Source organism: Dryas octopetala, chromosome 6 (assembly GCF_963921425.1).
Source record: "Dryas octopetala chromosome 6, drDryOcto1.1, whole genome shotgun sequence".
NCBI lineage: Eukaryota > Viridiplantae > Streptophyta > Magnoliopsida > Rosales > Rosaceae > Dryas > Dryas octopetala.
The window spans coordinates 21,109,580-21,126,118 of NC_141371.1; the positions used below are offsets into that span (position 1 = coordinate 21,109,580).

The 16,539-nt window shown below is 35.9% G+C and overlaps 1 long non-coding RNA gene across 1 annotated transcript; it reads left to right on the forward strand.

Annotated features, from left to right (window-relative positions):
- The first annotated feature begins 11,951 nt into the window (after nucleotides 1-11,951).
- Nucleotides 11,952-14,860, forward strand: LOC147283212 (uncharacterized). Its single transcript, XR_015123122.1, has 4 exons — nucleotides 11,952-12,307; nucleotides 12,828-13,108; nucleotides 13,884-13,981; nucleotides 14,604-14,860. It is a non-coding gene; the product is annotated as an uncharacterized LOC147283212 (long non-coding RNA).
- The last annotated feature ends 1,679 nt before the right edge of the window (nucleotides 14,861-16,539 follow it).

Consider the following 16,539-nt stretch of genomic DNA (forward strand, 5'->3'; position numbering starts at 1 on the left):
ATTCTTTTATAATGTTTTTCTCTTTTACTGTTATGTAGAAATTTTGTCTACAAGTACAACTACTGGAAATAGTTCTATGTTGTCTCCTAGGCCTAGACAAGTCCCTAACAAGGCTTGACTTATTGTGTGGTATGTATAATGTATAATTAGATATTTAGTTAGATTAGAAAATGTTGATTTCATAATTTTCATTGACCAATTTAATCTTATTTGCATATTTTGTCAGTATGAAAGAGGGGAGGTGGTGCTGCCAAATGGAGTAGAACACTAGAACTTTGATTTGATTTCATAATTTCATTTTGGTCTTACTTTCAGAATTTGGACTGTAATGTTAACTTTGATTTCATGCTTTTTTTTTTTTTTTTCTTTTGGACGGTAATATTAAATTTGATTTCATGTTGCTTTTCTATTTTATTTTTATCTTTTGGACTGTAATCGTAATGTATTTATAGTTTCATTAAATTCTTAGTTGATGCATTGAACTTTCATCAATAGTTTAGGATGTTCTAGGCTTCAAAAATTGAGATTTTCAAATTTTTGGACATTTGGACTCTAAATGTTAAAATAGAAAGACAAAAAAAACAAGTGCTAGCCTAGCTAACCTGATTGAATCGACCGAACTGAACCGATAAGATTTAGCTATGTTTGGTTCGGTTCGGTTGTGAATAATTTTACTGGTGGAACCAAACTGATTCCTTGTAATAGGTTTGGTTTGCGGTTCAGCCCTAAAATCGAGCCGAACCGAACCGTGTGAACCACCCCTAGTTGAAAGTCAACCAAAAATAATGCACCCTTTTAAATTCTACAATACATAGAAAATAACGTACACATATTTTTATTCGAACAATTTGTCAATTCATTTATAGGTGATAAGTAACAAATATTTAATACATACAAAACAATTAAAAATGGTGACATGTACACTAATAAATGTCAATTAGCTGACATGGACACGTACCAAAAGTATCCAAAAGAGTTGAATCAAATTTTCAAAAGTTGTAATGGTAGAATCAATAAATCCCAATTAAGTTGACGAAGGAGTGCACCCTAATTATCTATAATTATTTATTTATTTATAATATTTTTTAATATATTTTTAGTTTTTGTTTTAATCCTTTGTAAGTTAGAAATAGAATTAAAGTTTTATTTAATATGAAATGACCAATTTATCCCTCATTTAGACATATTTTCTAACAAAAGTGACGAATTGTCCCACAATAATACAAAATGAAAGTTTTTGTTGTCCAATGACACAATCCGAAATATATATCCTCCAATGCAATATACACCAAAGTCTATGTCCTATTCATAAAATTTCCCTTTTCTTCATTTTTGGTACCTAAACTTTTACTTGTGTCCCAACATGATACCCAATCTTTTATTTATCTCAATTGAGTATCCAAACTTCTATTTGTGTCTAATAAGTACCTATTACCCTGGCCAAAAAAAAAAAGTACCTATTACAATTTTTTGTTAGTTTATTAACAGAAGCCTAATTGTATGGATGGCCATTCAAATCAAATTTAAAAAAAAAAAACGTTAAAAAAAAAAACTACCTACACCCAAACTCCCCACCCCAAATTGCAGACCCATCACTAATTAACTTGGTGGAAATTTGATCATATAAGCATAGTTTTCTATATTAGGCAATGCAAATTCTATTTCCCTCTTTACAGGATCGTGTGTGTGTGTGTGTTTGCATATGTTTAGAGAAGCAATGTAATCTCAAAATTGTTATGTAAAAACTGCAACGATTCTTATTGTCTCTAAATCTCAAGCAAAATTAATGGACCCTACAGTGAAGGGAGCACTTAATGTTTCAAAATCATGCGTAAAATTTACTACTATTAGGAGTGATTTTAACATCTTCTATGGCTTCAGTAATAATTTGTGGAAAACCTCTAGCCTCTGATGTGGTAGTTGATTAAACTTGGTATTCGGATCCACTTCTTTGTGAGAAATGCAAGGTACGTATTAATTTATGTTCCCATACTTATGCAAACACACCACTACAAAAAAAATAAGATCAAATTACAATTTAATACCTCATCTTTACATGTTGTTTCAACTTAGTACCCCAACTTTGAAAAATTGCAAAAAAGTACCTCAATTTTCATTTTGTGTCAAAATAGTACCTCTGTTAGTTTTTCTGTCAAATAACCCGTTATCTGCTAACGTGACAGAGGTATTTTCGTCTTTTTCTTCAAATTTTAAAAAATAATAATATTTTTAAAAACTTTTGAATAAAATTTTTTAAAAAAAAATTAAAACTTTTTAAAATTTAAAAAAAAAAAAACAAATTGGGGGGAGTTGGGCAGAGGGAGGGTCTGGGGTTTGGGTAAGGGGTGAGGGGGCTGGGTTGGGGTTGGGGTTGGGTAAGGTGGAGAAAGGGGCGACGAGACTGGGGGTGGGTCGGGCAGGGAGAGGGGGGATGATGGCTGGGGCGAGCTGGGATGGTTGGGGGAAGGCTGGGTGGGGGCGGGAAGGGGAGGGGATAGGGCTGGGTGGGGGAGGGGAGGGGCTGGGGTTGGGAGATGGGTGTGCGACGAAGCTGGGGCTAGGGGGAGGAATTTGCATAAATTCATCACCTAAAGACACTTGAAGCGACGAATTTGCATTTGTGTCGCCTAAACGCATACATGTTTGAGCAACAACAAATTTCGTCGCCTAAGGTGACTTTAGGCGACGAAAATTTAGGTTTGTCGCCTAAGGTGACTTTGGGCGACTAAAAAATATTGTCGCCTAAGGTCATGCGCAAAATGATTCATATGCCATGCTTTAGGCGACGAATCTACGTCACCCAAAGTCTCATTATGTGACGAAATCCCTAATTCGTCGCCTAATGAGACTTTGGGTGTTGAATCTACTTCGTCGCCCAAAGGATCTACTTCGTCGCCCAAAGAATCTACTTTGGGTGACGGAAAATATCGTCGCCTAAGATCATGCGCTAAAATGATGAATAGGCCATACTTTAGGCGACAAATATTAGGATTCGTCACCCAAAGCTTTCTTCAGCGATGAAATCTTATCTTCGTCGCCTAAGGGGGCTTTGGGTGATGAATATACTTCTTCGCCCAAAGACTCCTTAGGCGACGAAATCTTATACTTCGTCGCCCAAAGTCCCAGTGCTATTTGTGTACATATTTATGTATGTAATAGCATACGATGCGATCTTGTTTCCAACGATCCGAACCATTCATTTTTTAGCCCCAGACTTAAAGATCCTTCATGCAAAAATTAGCTCAATCGAAGATGTAGAAGTTAGGTAACGGTGATCGAACTTATGAACGATCGTTAATTTTCTAATACCAATCAAACAAGTAGATGAATTCTGATTTGGCCAATTTTTTGCAAGGATGATCTTTGATTATGAGCATAAAAAATGAACGACTTCGATCGTTGAAATCACATTGTGGTATTCATGATTGTTGGAACAACAAGGTTTCAACAAAATAGTTAATACAATTGTACTCTTCAAGTTTATTTATATGTAGAAGCTCATATCTCTACTTTTTTTTCAACGATCCGAATCGTTCATTTTTTATTCCTCCACTGAAAGATCATCCATACAAAAAATTATCTCAATCGGAGATGTAAAAATTAGGTTTAAGGTTTAGGGTGTATGAACAATCGTGGCTTTCATAATGATAATCAAACAGCTAGATGAATTCCGATTAGGCCAACTTTCACAAGGATGATGTTTGAGTATGAACATAGAACATGAACGGCTCTGATCGTTGAAATCACGTTGTGGTCCTCACAATTATCATTACGACAAGGTTCGAACGAAAGAGTTATTAGAATTTTATTCTTCAAGTGTCAAAACCTTTCATTTATATGTGGAAGCTCACAGCTCGATCGTGTTTTCAACGATCCAAACAGTTCATTTTTTAGTACACCACTCAGAGATCATCCATACAAAAAATGACCCCAATCAGAAATGTAGAAGTTAGGTATTAGAGCTTGAAGCAATGGACGCTATTATTTTAATCACTTTAGGCAACAAAATGAGCAGGTTCATCGCTTAAAGAGGCTTTAGGCGACGAAATGTGTCATCGCCTAAAGTGTGAAATTTTGGCGGGGCTTAATGGCGACCTAAAATTTCACACTTTAGGCGACGAAAACATTTCGTCTCCTAAAGCCTCTTTAGGCGACAACATGAGCAATTCGTCGCATAAATAGACTTTAGGTGACGCAATGTCTTCGTCACCTAAAGTGTTCGGGATTTAATCCCTTTTTTCCTTCTTTTTTGCTGTTTCTGAACACTCATCTTCTCATTTCTCTCCATCTCTCATTTCCTAGCCACCCTCTCGATCTCCATCTCTGATCTCTCTAATCGAAACCCAGCCACCCCCCTCTTCGAGCACCCTCCTCTCTTTCTCTCTCATCGGAACCCACCCCACCCCACCTCTCTGATCTCCTCCTCTCTTTCTCTCTCACTGAAACCCACCCCACCCCACCTCCCGATCTCCTCTTCTCTTTCTCTCTCACGAAACCCACCCCACCCTCCTCCCGATCTCCTCCTCCCTTTCTCTCTCACGAAACCCACCTCGGTCACCCCAAAACCCAGAAATCTCACCCAGAAAACCCACCAAGAAATCCCACCTGAAACCCATATTATTAATTGGTATTTTTTTTCTTTTTTTTTTATGTGGATTTTCTATTTTTTTGGTTTTTAATATTGTGAATTTTGCATTTGTAGGATTGTGGATTATATTTATTGGGGATTTGCAGGCTTGTGGATTTTGTGCTTTTTTTGGTAATTAATTTATTTTGTGGATTTTTTTTTGTGGGTTTTATGTTTTTTATTAGCTATTATATTTTGTTGGTTTTTAATTTCCTTGATTGCTTTGTAGGAATATTCTCGTGCGAGGAAAATTTGATTTGACAAATTTCGGAGTTTCGAGGTAAAATTTATTATGTTAATTAGTTTGACATTTTGACATTTTATTTAATGTTCTCATTAGTTTAATTATTAAATTGTAAAATTAGATTAATTAATTATTTATTATAAATTTTATAATTTAGTTTGTATTTTAAATTTAGTTAAATTGTAAAACTTAGGTGTATTTTGAAATTACATTTATTTATTAAATATATATTCTTGGGGCTAGAAATATAAATATTCTTGAGTAATTCCCGGAGATCTCTTGATATTTATTTAGATATCTATATATTAAACTAGTTGTGCGAAGTTATCAGTGAATAACTCCGACCAATGCGTTCAACTTGAATACACCTTAGACCCGTTCGAGATTCTGTTGGACGTGCATGGACGCAATGCGTGACTGCGCTCCAATATTGATTCTTAAATTGTCCAATTTATCTATGGACAGTTTGGGAGTGCATAATTATGTGTTGTTGTTAGCGGTTCACATAACGAGGTTTTGATCAAGGGAATTTTGGTGGCGTCTCCTAATGTTCTTCGAGTGCATACTAGATATTGATTTTTAATATCTACGTCGTGCACTTGGAGAACCATAGGGAGATGTTGCCGAAATTTTCCCTGATCGAATCCAAGTCACGCGAACCACGAACCACGAACCACTAACCACAACACATAATTATGCATTCTTGAATGAGATAGGGTTCTTACCGGAGGCATAAGGAGACGAGAAGAGCGACGCATCTTTTGTCTAATTGTCATATAATATGGAAACGTGCATTATGGATCGACAGTGGATACATAATCCGAATCGTGTTAGTGAAGAATATTTAGATGGATTGAGCCGTTTATTAAAGTTGCACAGAAACATGTCAATGCTCGGGGTCTTGTAAAGTGTCCGTGCCGGAAATGTAACAACGGTTACTCGAATACGTTACATGAAGTACAATTAATGTCATTTGTTAGACAATGGGATGTCAGACAATTATACGACATGGTATCATCATGGTGAATCGATGGTGGCTGCTTCGACTTCCTCGGATGCCCAGAAAAGGAAGCAACCTACGAAATCTGTTGATGCATCGCTCAATCACGAAGTCAATGATGATGATACAGAGAGCGATAGTATGGATGAACATGATGGGTTTCCCGAAGTCCAAAGAGAAGAGTTTGATAAGTATGAGAGATTGTTGAATCAAGCCCAGCGTGAATTGTACCCTGGTTGTGAAGTGTTTTTGGTGCTAACTGCCGTTGTGGAGTTGATGCATTGGAAAGTTCTAAATTAACATTCGAATCAAAGTTATGATCAATTAATGAGGATTTTGAAACAGATGCTTCCAAAGAACAATCATATACCTGAAACTCATTATCAGGCGAATAAGGTGTTGAAAGATCTTGGGTTGGGTATGAAAAAATTCACGCCTGCAAGAATGATTGTGCATTGTTTTACACAGAAAACGAAGGAAGGGATAAATGCTCTGTGTGCAATGAGTCGAGATATCATAAGAAGTCTAGACATGGTAAGAAAAACATTCCGAGAAAGGTGTTGCGTTATTTTCTCCTCAAGCCAAGATTGCAATGATTGTATATGTAAACACATACTGCTAGTGACATGAGATGACACAAGGATAAGCGGGTTGATGACGATGTGATGAAACATCCTGCAGATGGAAGCGCATGAAAATAATTTGATAAAATGTATCCCGATTTTGCAGCAAAACCTCTAAATTTTAGAATAGGACTCGCGTCATATGGATTTAATCCATATGGGAATATGAGCACATCCCACAACACTTGTCTGGTCGTTGTGGTTCCTTATAATCTGCCTCCTTGGAGGTGCATGGAAAAGGAATTTACAATGATGTCGCTATTAATTACGAGGCCGCAATCTCCTGACAAGGAGATCGATGTGTATTTGCAGCTGTTGATTGAAGAGTTGAAAGACTTGTAGCAAAACAGTGTGTTGACATATGATAAGTCGATTGACAAAATGTTTACCTTGCATGCAGCAATCATGTGGACAATTAATGATTTTCCAGCTTATGAGAATTTGTCAGGCTACAGCACAAAGAGTTATAGGGCATGTCTGGTTTGTATGTAGGATACGACAGCTGCTTGACACAGTGGGAAAATATGTTATATGGGCCACCGACGATGGTTGTCGGATAGTCATGATAGGCGTATAGAAACAGACTCTTTTGATGAAAAAACATAGATGAGAGGGAGACCTAAAGAACTTACAGGATGAAATCTTGAGTCAATTGAACAACATAGAATTTGGTCGGATTGGCAAACACCCCGATAACAAGCAAAGAAATATGCCGAGGCCACTTCAATATCTCAATTAGGCATCGAGGGGACAATTTTATGCATCGAGGGAAAATCAAAGGACACCATTAAGGCTCGACAAGGTTTGCAAGAAATGGACATATAAAGACATTTGTGGTTAGAGAAGAAGGGTGACAAAATTCGAAAGAATCATCCATTCTTTGCAATGAAGCCCGGGGCTAAGAAAGAATTTTTTAAAGTTTCTTGCATCTGTCAAATTTTCGGATGGATACGCGGCTAATATCTCACGAAATGTGAAAATCGACCCGGGCAAAATATCGGGACTGAAGACTCACGATTGTCATGTGTTATTACAACGACTTATCCCGGTCGATATTTAGGGGGTTTTTCCCGAAAAGGTTGTTGAACCGATTATTACTTTGTCGAATTTCTTTCGCCAAGTCGTTGTGTGTGTCAGATGTGGAGATGTTGAAGGATGAGATTGTGTATATCCTGTGCAAATTCAAGCAAATTTTTCCACCGGTCTTTTTTAATATAATGATTCACTTGCTGATATATTTTTCGTGTGAGGCAACTTTTGCTGGCCCAGTCAGTTATCGGTGGATGTACCCAATAGAAAGGTAACACTTCCTAAATCCTTATGTTAATATTCTTTAAGTTTAGTTTACTTTTTAATTAAAAAAATTTGTCTTACTATGTACTTGCATATTGCAAAATGCTGGGCATGTACAAAAGGTACGTCCTGAACAGGGCATGGCCTAAAGGCTCCATAGCGGAGGAATACATTGACAATGAATCTCTCACTTATTGTGCAATGTATCTCCATAATGTTGAGACATCATTCAATAGGCTCGATCGCAACGACTACGGTGGTATCAGAAATGAGACACTTTCTATATTTTCTAGCTCAACCCACACGACATTTTGGCGCCCATACATATGAGGTCTCGAAAGCCGACATGAAGGTAATGCATTGGTTGATACTTAATAATTACGACGAAGTTGTATTATTGCTCGAAGAACATGAGGAACTGATGAAGCACGACTATCCTTCGAAGCTAGAAGAAAAGCACAAAGAATTGTTTCCATAATGGTTTAAGACACATGTAAGTGATTAATGTATATGTTTATTAATATGCATGATTGTTTGTAATCGTTTTGGTAATATCAATAATTATATTGTCCTTTAACAAATGCAAAAGTTGAAAGATGATCATTTTCCCTTGTACAACAAAGAGTTAATGGCTTTGGCGACTGGCGTTCTTAAGGTTGAAACATACTCTGGATATATTGTAAATGGAGTTAAGTTTTTGGTTGCGGAACCAGGTGATAATTTGATCATTCAAAATAGTAGGGTTTGTGTGTCGGGGAACTGCAACACTACCACAATGAATTTCTATAAAAAGCTGACGAGTGTACATCAAGTATTGTACAAAGAACGCTATGAAGTTGTGTTATTTAAGTGTGATTGGTTTAATATTTACCCGCTAAATATTAAGCGCGATTATGACTTAATATCTGTGAACACAAACACTCGGTAGTATGAGGATGATCCCTATATTCTTGCTGCCATAGCGACACCAGTATTTTATTTAGATGATCCTAAGGCAGGTGAGGGTTGAAAATAGTTCAAAAGATTCATAATCGAAACATATGAGATATTTCAGAAAAGGAAAATTAGGATGACAAGGCCTACCAAGAGGATTCATCTTCGAACACCCCTAACTCATGCGTCGCTCACAACAATGATGATATCATACACCAAGTCGAGATTCATGACGTTCCTCCTACTGAGATTGATGCCGTAACAATTGATCTCAGACCTCTTATGTGAATTGATGTTGATGATTTGATCGATGATGATGATGATGATGGTAACGATGGTGATGGCCGGTATCGATGATGATGATCAAGTGGTGTATTTAAGTACCTCAGACAATGAAGAAATTAGTATTTCTAGTGATAATAATAATGATTCAGATTAGTAAGTCATTACTTTGATTTGTTATTTATATCTCTTAAGTTCATATATTTAAATGGTAATTAATATATTTTTTACTAATATAAATATTTATTGAATTATGTAGATGTATCCCATGATGATAATGAGAGCACAAGGATCTATGTCTACGCAATCTGTCTAGGACTAGCCCAAGGTCAAGGTCAAGCTCGAGGTTGCCTCAAACCCCATTCTACCGTCGATGCCTGACTCAAGTATTGGGTCAGCTCCTGTGCCACAGAGGGCTCGCCGAGCCCACAGCAGACGTGGTTAGGTCAATGATGCAACCAACTTATCATCGTCGCAACCCGAACAAGGCAAGAGAAATGTTCATACCGATTGTGTTTAGATTCAACTGTATTTAGAGGTTCTAAGATTAAAGTGATTATAATTGTTATATTTGCTTTTGTAGGTAGCAAAGCGACGAGGGGGCCATGTAGAGGGTTGAAATCGTCAAAAATCACACGTACGACGAAGACGACGATTACCATTATGTGCGCGGATGGTCAACGATGACCGGCCGACCCAGAGACCCACAGTATGTTCGTGCACAATGTTGGGGCGTTTATTCGTGATCACTGCCTCATGATTACAGCCAAATGGAAAGATGTTGATCCCGCCCAAAAGAGAGAATCAGGACCTTAATCTCAATGAGTATAGTTCGATTAATACAAATTTATGAATTTGATTAATCCTAACAACATAATATTTATTCTTTTTAGGTAAACTTTAAGGTGTGGGAGGATGCCAACACATTAAAGTATTTGGATGATATATATATATATGTTAGAGTAATAAGTTCAAGGAGTGAAAGCACGAGCTGCACTTGTACTACAAGAGGTGGATGTCGCCAATTGAGACATTGGCCAACCCCCCTGAGGAGATGACAGATCAGCTTGATCAATGGCAGTATATGTGCACGGAGTTCGAGTCTCTTACGTTTTTGGTACGTTATATCATTTTAAGACTTCAAAATATTATTTTCTTTTGTTATTCCATTTTTTTATTGTATATGCATTAGCATATTTACAATTTGTCTCATATTTAACAGAAGAAGTCGACCGCCAATGTGAAAAACCGGAAAGCGCCGGCAAGGATTGAACATCATGGTGGTTCGAGGCCCATCAGTTGTCGGTTGGAGGAGCGACATCGGGTACTTCGTTATTTAATTTAATTTAATACATATATATTTGTTAATATTGTTTAATTTTTGACAACATTATTTTTTGTTTAGGCGGCTTCACAATTCCCAGAGATCGACACCTACGAGGATGTTTATTGCAATCATGGCGGTAGTGATGCTGCTAGGGCAATGCACGTTAGTTTTTTATCTTTTAATTTTTTTCACAATTTTTTTATATTTATACTTAATTTCTTAATTTCTACCTTGTGTATCTAGTTTTGAAGGCTGAGATGGTGGCCAAGAAGGTGAGGTATTTGGATGAAGCGGCCAACCAGCTCCCTCCTGATACTCTGTTGGAGTCAATCCAACCTGATCCCAATGCCGACCTGCGTATTTTGATGGACACACTCGGTGTTAGGCCCAGTAAGGAGATATGGGACATGAGATATGAGAGGATTCGTGACGTGAGTACATCATCCTCGTCTTCTTCTCAGCGATCTGTAGCCATCGCCAATCTAACCACTCGATTGAAGCAGATGCAGCATCAGCTAAATTCCGAAAAAGAGACTCGTGAGGCACAGGTGCAGACACATGTGAGTCAAATGCAGGCACAGATGTAGGCGAAGTTCACCCAGTACTTACCTGGCTTTATCGCGTCTACGCCGCTTATGCCGCCAAGAAGGGATTCCATTGATGCTGACGACTTAGATTGACCATTAGGGTCATATATTAGTTATATATCATTTGTACATATATAATTTGAATATAATTATGAATTTTTTGCTAATTTGTGTTAGTATAAATTTATTAAATAAATTTTATGTTATATTATATAGTTTTCGGATTAAAAGGTAAAATAAATGGTAAAAATAAAAAATAAAAACCTTGGGCGACGAATATTTTCCGTCGCCTAAAACCACTTTAGGCGACAAAGGCATGATGTCACTTTAGGCGACGAAAATGAATATATCTTCATCGCCTAAAGTGGTTTTAGGCAATTGATATTATTTGTTGCCTAAAACCACGTTTTGTTGCCTAAATGTACCCTTTAGGCGAAGAATTTCAAGATTTCGTCGCCTAAAGTCTTGAGCGACTAACTTTGGCTGACAAAATTTGGGCAACGAATATTCGTCGACTAAACTCTTGGGTGACGAAAGCATGTTTTGGGCGACGAATTATTTTCGTCGCCTAAACTGTTTTTTTTTTTTTTTTTTGTAGTGTAGCTGCACACACGCACATACGATCTTGTAAAGAGGGAAATAGAATGGGAACATTAATTTTTATTTATATATATATGTATGTATAATCAAGAAGTTTAATTTTGAAATTTTCCACGAAATTTCATTTTTTGGAGGGGAGGAATTTTACAACAATTCCATAAGTTTCTTGGAATGATTTTGATTATTTCACGAAATTTCGCTTGCTTCCAACTTGCAAACACTACAAGAAAAATAACATACGACAACATCAACTTAACAACGTGCATTAAAAGCATGTTGTCGAATTTATGTATTGACAACGTGCTTGCAATGCACGTTGTCAAAGTATGACTTAAGTATAGTTTAACAACGTGCACTCAGTGCACGTTGCTAAATATTATGTATCGCAACGTTCGTCCGCATGTTGCGGTTTTCATTACAGACAACAACATTCTCCTCACGTTGTTGAATCCAACTAGTTCAAAACAGAGCCAAATAAATTTTTTTGTCTTAATGTTAATTTCCCAGAAGACCCAAGCCCTAGGCCTTTTCACGCCTCTCCTCTTTCTCCCCATTCTCTGTCTCCCTCTCTTCCTTCCTCTCTGCCTCACCTCTTTGCCATTCTAAATCGTCACTGGAAGCCCAAATAGGGAAGCTCGTTGAATGTTTCTCTATATCTTTAAAACTCATCGCCCTGACTGATTTGGGTTTCGATTTGGGTTTTTTTTTATTTGCTTATTTAGGATTTCATACAATGAAGCTCTGAGTTACGTCCTTTTCTTTCGTCAATTCTTTTTTCTTCAGAACAATTGGTGAGTTCTTCTTCAAACTCTAACCTCATAATTTTTGTTACTTTATAGTTGGTTGGGATTTTGATTACAGTGAGATTAGGGCTTGCATGTAGAGGTCGAAATTAAATCACCCCTTTCGAAGATTCTAATTAGGGATTCAATGTTATTTGTCTAATTCTACCTTTCAATGTTTGCTTGCAATTCTCTGAGTTGGTTCAATGGTGACAACGATTGGGTTAGTTTTTTTATTTTTTTATTTTTTCAATTTTTCAATTTTTCCTTTGATTATCATTTTAGAATTTCAGTTTATCATTGGGGTTTTGATTTTTTTTTTCCCCAATCTCTCTATGAAATTTAGAAACAGGGCTTTTTTTTTTTTTTTCCTAGGTCAAAGAGAAATATGGCTTAAAGCTTGTGTTAGGAACAAATTTGTGCCAATATATATATATATATGTCCCAGTTTATATATGATATTTATTTATTTATTAGTGTAGAACTGCTTCTCCCGTCTCTAAGAGACTTATGTTTGTGTTTGAGCTAGGTCTCCAAACGGTGTTAGTATTTCAAAATTATGCCAACCATATATTCTGGTAAGTTGCATGGTTCTAAACTGTTAAGATGGCACATATGTGATGATATGGTTTAAACTAGCCGTTGTGAGATCAACGAGTGAATGATTCCATGATGGCTTACATTGGTCATGCCATGTGGGGATTTGAAACTTGGAATATTCTAACATGAGTTGCCAACACACAAGGCTGGATGGTAACTGCAGCAGTTTATGTTTATTCAAGAAGGAAGGTTGATAATTTGGCATCAAAGGTTTGTTTTTGTTCCTTAACTTATATCTGATGTCCTTTGACAATAATTGTTTATTTTTCTTGTCTTTTGTATCATAGAACTATTAGGATATTTGATTAGCTTCACCTAGTTTTATAAAATTGTTCCAATTGCATGTTCATATCAATGTTCTCTAACTAAATTGTTCAGCTCAAACTAGACAATAGATTCATCTTCATTTCAAAATAATGCCTTACCCATCTTCTTTTCTTACTGTCATTACCATCTATCATAATGTTCACAAAAGGACTTGATTTCTCTAATTCCCTCCGAACACCTGAAGACACCACTTCATTTTTCCATTTCTTTTGACCTTCACTTGTTCATGCTGCATTGCAGAGAAGAGATGTGTAGTAATGTCCTCTTAAGTGTCAAAGGATGCCCAAAGATTCATTTATATTTTAGTAAACTTAGCAACACTAAGTAAACCCACTTAGAGATGGAAAAAAGATTCCACTTTTGCATTACATGCTCTATTTATCTCTTCCACTTTTTTTTTTTTTATTTGTGCATTTGTATCTTTCCTCATATGAATATAAAGATAAGAACTTTCTGAACAAACACTTACTAATATGTTGTATCAACATTGAAGATTTTTTTTTCTTTGTGCTTTCTCAATTTTTTTAATGTACTGTGTTCCCAAATGGGTTCTTGACTTCTTGAAAAGTACAATTTCAAGCCAGTACCCACCTCCATATCTCATACTTTATTCACGTACTTGTAGTCTTTCTGATGACTTTACTTTGTTTTCTTGAAGTTTTCGAGGAATATTGATCTAGTCTATGGAGGAGGCAGCATAGGCCTAATGGGTTTGGTTTCACAAGCAGTTCATGATGGTGGTTGACATGTTATTGGGTATGTTTTTGCTCTTAATTATCAAATCTCAGATGACAAAGGAATTAAATAGGCTGACAAACAAAGAGATTAAGAAACAATTAATAAGTGAGTTGGGACTCTTGTTATGTTTGGTTTTGTTGTCCATTACAACTGATTTTGTCATGTTATTGTCTCTCTAAAGAGTTATTCCCAAGACGTTCCTATGCCCAGATAAAGTCCTTGAACTTTTCCTGTCGGAAAGAAAAATAATAATTCTAGTTTATTTTGTGTGTGACACTTATACACATATATATGTATGTATATGTATGTATCACAATTTATTGGGATTTAAATTAATGTTTAATTCTTTTCTACCTCTTTCTTTCTTTTCAATCTTTTGTTTGTTTGTTTGTTTGTTTTTTTTTTTTGGAGTGGGGGTGGGGATGATGTGAGCACTTTAAGCTACTTTTATGTACATTTGAGTAATTGGCACTAGCCCACTATTATGTACATTTCTGGGTCTCTAGCGGTGTCTCTAATTTCTTTTTCTTTATATCAGTTTTATATGATCACTTGAAATATAAAGTATTCTTCTTCTTGTGTTTTACTGTCTTGTCTTACTCTCTAATTTTAATTGATTGGTTGTTATGTTTTTGTTTAGGGTTTGTCATTACTGGTCCAATTGGGAAGGAGCTTGCTAATGCCATCCTTTAAGTGTTACCCTCAAAGGACAGTTCATGTTTTAGATAATAGATGTAGTTTGTCTTAGAATTTAACTAAGTGTTGATTTAATACATGCGGTGGTTGTGCATAAGATGGATGGACATGAAGGGCGATGATAGTTTGTAATTTATATGCTATAATTTCCAGTTTGCTAGTATTGTAACTTGTATCAAACTTCATTTTTCATGTTTTTGGAATTTTATATAGGTTGTAGAAGTAATGAAGAAATAAATTTGATGTTGATATCTTCTATCAAATGAGTGGAAAGATAAATTTGATGAAAGAAATGTTGAATTAGCTATTAATGTAAGGAAAGTTATTTCTTTGGAAATTGAGAAAAAAAAAAAAGTTCAAACAAATGGCAAGCTCCTTATGAGGGTTGTCATTTGGGCACCCATTTTTTTTATATAATATGAATAATATACTAAAACGTGCATTGCGTGTTGTTAAAAATGAAAGGACAACGTGCGCACGTTGTTAAACAATATTTTCAACAACGTGCCGCATGTTGTCTATACCATTTAACAACACACTTTTGATCCTTCTACAACGCGCAATGCACGTTGTTAAAAGTCAAAAACTTTTAACGGCATGTCGTTCGACAACGTGCAGACGCACGTTGTCAATACCCTTTAACAACGTGCATTGCATGTTGTTAAAGGCCTTTTTTCTTGTAGTGAAATCTAGCACAATTTCGCGAGAAATTGTCGAAATTTCATTTTTTCACCATTTTAGTAACATTTTGGTCGTTATTTGAAACCCATTATTTTAGCAGAGAAGAATGTTAAATTTTGAGAAGTACCAATAAGTGATCGGAAGCAATGAAGATCGAAAGTATTAGCTTGGAGGAGTTCAATGCCGTAACAACCCGATATCGGAGACAATTGATGAGAAATGCCGTGCATTGAGTGCCACAAGCTTGCAACCCTCAAGCTATCATTCGTGTCCTGGGCGTCCTCAGAAACAAGCTTTCACCCAGGTTATGTCTTACCCATATAAACAAGGTAAGAAGGGAAAGGAAACCCTCGGATGAAGATAAAATCTCCCAATTAGTGATCATAGGCGGTCGGCTGCCGACCTATAGTCCTCAAATCCAGAGGAGAACGAGACCCCACTCAAGCAATTTTCCTGAGAAAATAAAAATCAAAGAGAGAGGGTGAGGTCGCGAGAGGAAGAAGAAGAAAGAAGAAAAAAAGAAAGAGAAAGGTGAGGGGAAAAAAAGTAATAAAAAAAATAATTTGTTTTTTTTTTTTATTTAATCTATGTCATTCATTAGATCTAAATATCTGATCAAACTATCTAAGGGCCAAAATTTTACACCTGAGCCTGGCCCTCTAAATAACATTAATAATTGTAATCATCCAATATGAAATCCATTCAAATAAATTCCCAAAATGTTTTTAAATAAAAACAAATAATGGAAAAAAATTTAAAAATTTTCCCAACTCCCAAATAAAATTCAGGGATAATTAAAAAAAATTTCGGAACCCACAATAATTTGATGATGCTGAAGACAATTTTGAACTTACTAGAAACTCTATGTGGTATTGACTACTTATTTAATTCATTATTTGATATTGTAATATAAATAAATTTGAGGTGTTATTAATTATTAATTAGTGACTTATTTTTTTAACAGTATTTGTCTCCCACGCGCATTATATTCACATTGTATTACATGAAACCTAATATATAATTTGATTTCTTTAATATTTTTTATCTATGTAGTAGATAATATGTTAAATAAACATATGTTAAAATTTCACTACAACAGAAAAAACTTTTCATGACATGCAAAACATGTCATGGAAAACATTCATGACGTCAATAGAACGCCGCAACAAATGCTGGAGATGCGGCTGTCATAAAAACAC